This window comes from Microtus ochrogaster, chromosome 10 (assembly GCF_000317375.1).
Source record: "Microtus ochrogaster isolate Prairie Vole_2 chromosome 10, MicOch1.0, whole genome shotgun sequence".
NCBI lineage: Eukaryota > Metazoa > Chordata > Mammalia > Rodentia > Cricetidae > Microtus > Microtus ochrogaster.
In genome coordinates, this window is record NC_022016.1 from 39,796,284 (window position 1) to 39,800,382 (window position 4,099).

At 43.0% G+C, this 4,099-nt stretch overlaps 1 pseudogene; it reads left to right on the forward strand.

Annotated features, from left to right (window-relative positions):
- Positions 1 to 1,104: 1,104 nt before the first annotated feature.
- Positions 1,105 to 1,615, forward strand: LOC101992304 (annotated as a pseudogene).
- The last annotated feature ends 2,484 nt before the right edge of the window (positions 1,616 to 4,099 follow it).

Below are 4,099 nucleotides of genomic sequence, written 5' to 3' on the forward strand. Positions count from 1 at the left end.
CAAAAAACAAAAAAAAAAAACAACTGAGGCACAGGATGGATGAGTCATTCAAGACATAGTAGAGGGTAGGTATGGTGGCATGCTTGTAATCCCAGCACGTGGGAGGTGGAGGCAAAAGAATCGGGAGTCTAAGCCCAATCTGGCTCCATGATATCCATCCTGTTTTAAAAATGTGTGTGTGTGTGTGTGTGTGTGTGTGTGTGTGTGTGTGTGTGTGTAGAACAGCTTTAGAATCAAAGACTACTTTGTGTTTGTGTTCATGGTGCCAACATTTCTAGATCTCTCTTAGGTACAAACAATGCTCTAGTATAACTGTTTTGTGTTCCTATACCAAAATACCTGAGACTGAGTAATTCTAATTCATAAAAAATAGAAATATGTTGGCTCATGGCTGTAGCATTTGGGAAGTTCAAGGGCCTTCTGCTATATCATAATATAGTAGGGGCATCCAATGCTGAAAACAGAAAAAAAATGTGCTAGTTCTATTCTTATAAAGCCACAATGCCATCAGTGGTGGGCCCGACCACCTTTGTGACCTTATCTAACACCAATTGCCTTCAAAAGGCCTCACCTCTAAATACCATTAACATTAAGACTGTAGGGATTAAGCTTCCAACACATGGGCTATTGTATATGGATGATCAAAGCTTTGAAGTGGAACATAAACATTAGAGCTCCAAATTTGGTTCACATAGTAAGTAACATTTCTTATTATATTCAAGGTCAAGCCTTGTGAAAGGTAACCTAAAATAGACTCCAAAACAATCCAGAGAAAGAGTGGGTGGCAGTTGGTGAACTACAGCATTTTTCTTTCATAAAACAATTCCTGTGGAAGATACAGCATTGCTGATGTTTTCTATTTTTTGCATAAAGTAACACTTAACTAATCTAATTATTATTCAAGTGAAAGTGTAAAGTGTACAGTCACAAGCTTTCATTTATTCTGCAAGAACCATAAAGTAGACTTGAATTTATAAATGTTTAAAGTTTTTCCAGCTTAATGTTGAATCCACATGTCAAAGAATTGAAACTTAAAACATTGAAAAGCTTTTAAAAATTTAAGAGTGAGCTTTCCTATCCGCCATCTGTGGTGGCAGCATCGCCAGGATGCAGATTTTCGTGAAGACCCTTATGGGGAAAACCATCCCGCTCGAGGTTGAACCCTCGGACACTATAGAAAATGTCAAGGCCAAGATCCAGGGTAAGGAAGGAATTCCTCCTGATCAGCAGAGGCTGATCTTTGCTGGCAAGCAGCTGGAAGATGGCCGTACTTTGTCTGACTACAACATCCAAAAGGAGTCCACCCTTCATTTGGTGTTGAGACTTCGTGGTGGTGCTAAGAAAAGGAAGAAGTCTTACACCACCCCCAAGAAGAACAAGCATAAGAGGAAGAAGGTGAAGCTGGCTGTACTGAAGTACTATAAGGTGGATGAAAATGGCAAAATTAGCCGTCTTCGTCGGGAGTGTCCTTCTGATGAATGTGGTGCTGGAGTTTTCATGGCCAGTCACTTTGACAGACATTATTGTGGCAAGTGCTGTCTGACTTACTGCTTCAATAAGCCGGAAGACAAGTAGTTGTGTATGAATAAATAAAAAGACAGGAATTGAAAAAAAATTTAAGAGTGATTACACTCCGTCAGCCATTAAGGTTTGTAGGCCAAACTGCAATAATAGCTAAGGAGGAAGAAGGGGAAAGAGTGATTAGTTTTACCAAAGGATAGACTATGTAATTCCAACATGAGATTAGTGGTCGAGCCGTGGCCAGTTTTCAAGTTCTATAACACTGATGAAGATCTGCTGAAAGGTTCTGTTACTTAATAAGGAACATAGCCTCCTACATGGAACTGAATCTCTGAGCTATACTCCAAGTCCCTCAGGCTATTCTTTGCTTCCAGTTGAGAGATGTTGCCTATGGCTTCTCTATTATTACTCTTCAGACTGCCCAGTTACTTTGCACATAAAAAGGAAGAAGTCTCTGGGTTAGTCTGTCTGAGAACATTTCTAGCAGTTTAAACGGCAGAGAAGATACCCTTTAATCTCATTTTGTTTTGACCTTGCCAAATTTGCAGAAGGAAGGCAGGTTTCAGGTCAGTATTTCAGCCTCCAACATTGCTGCTTCTGTATGTATCAGCCCTTACCCTTGAATAAGAAGGAGGAAGGGCTAGTCTATAGTGGAGTTCAGGACCTCCCCCCTAATTTATTGTTATTAGTGCATGTGTGTGTGTGTGTGTGTGTGTGTGAGTGTGTGTGCCTATGGGTGTAAGAGAGAGACAGTTGGAGGCACGTGTGCCATGGACTCCATGTGCAAGTCAGAGGGCAATTTTGTGGAGTTGGTTCTCCCCTTTTACCTTGACTTCCATGGATTAAACTGACGTTGACAGGTTTCTGGGGCAAGAGCTTTACTAGTTGAGACCTTTCATGCTGTCAGTCTCATTGTGAAGCCCAGGCTGGCCTCAAACTCAAGATCCTTCTTTCTTAGCCTCCCAAGGGCCAGGATTACAGGTCTGTACCATAATTGCTGGTCCCAAGATCTCCTGTCCCCTTTAGACTGTTCTCTGCCTCTGAAGTCACACTCTCCTAAGTATTGTAACTCAGCATTGGAAACAAATCTGGTTTTCTTTTTTTTTTTTTTTTTTTTTGGTTTTTTTGGTTTTTTGAGACAGGGTTTCTCTGTGGCTTTGGAGCCTGTCCTGGAACTAGCTCTGTAGACCAGGCTGGTCTCGAACTCACAGAGATCTGCCTGCCTCAAATCTGGTTTTCTTGAAGTTCCAATCAAACAGAAACCCAAAAGACAATTATAATTCTAAAACCTAAGAGGAAGGCTGGACAGGTGGTGCACATCTTTAATCCCAGAATTTAAGCGGCAGAGGCAGTAGAGCTCTGTGAGTTAAAGGCCAGCCTGGTCTACATAGTGAGACCCTGTTTCTAAAACCTAAAACCAAAACAAAACAACAAAAACCAATAAAGAGGGGAGCTGCATTGGCATGGTGGTCTGCACTGGAATCCAAGTCCCCTGGAGGTCAAGAGCAGCCTCAGTTACATAAGACCTTGTCACGAATGCCACCATAAAACGGACTCAGGAGGCAACTACTTTTACCTCCATACTTCTAATTATCCCTCTGAGCCAGAAGTGGCAGCTCAAGCCTGTAATCCTAGCATTTGGGAGACGGAGGGAGGCCTGTCTCAAGTTTGAGAAGTTTGGGCTACATAGTAAGAGCCTGTCTCAAAACAAACAAACAAACAAACAAACAAACAAACAAACAAAAGGGGGTGAGGTGGGGAAGTAACTAAGTGGTAGGGTCTTTGCTCAGCATGTACAAGTCTCTGGGTTTGATTCTCGGCAACACACACACACACACACACACACACACACACACACACTTCTTCAATTATAGGGATGTTGCACTCTTTGAACTTTATCCCCAATCCATGCTAAAATGAAGTGTGACTGCTCATGAACGGCCCTGAAGTGTCCAGCTCTGAAATCCCTTGATTACTGCTTAACTAACTTGCCGCTGTGCAACGGTCCAGTTCTGCCTTGGGTTTTAGGTTACTTGGGTGCAAAGAATGGCAATAAAGTTTAAGGCCATCTGTGGAAGTTAAACAATGGATGTATGTCTCTCCCCATGCTCTTACATTATGACTGGCCCAGGGTAGGTACTTGCACTGTCTACCCACCTTTCAACATCTGTTGAACATCTGGGTGTTGAACCTTGCACAGGGAGATGCACCGAGTTTAGCCTCTCTGTGTGTTCATAAAGAATGGCCATGCCAGGCAGTGTTACAGTGGAGGTTTTCCCAGTGAGGCTATGTGTGTGCTGTCCACATTAACCTATCCTGCTGGGGAAGCCAGTTACGGGGGGATTTCATAGAGCTACCCTAAAACAACCTTTGTCTCTTTTCTGCTATGAGACCTGGAATCCCAACCATTGCTTGTGGTAGAAACTGTTTAAGAATATTTATTTCTGCTGGGCGGTGGTGGCGCACGCCTTTAATCCCAAAGCTTGGGAGGCAGAGGCAGGCGGATCTCTGTGAGTTTGAGACCAGCCTGGTCTACAAGAGCTAGTTCCAGGACAGGCTCCAAAGCCACAGAGAAACC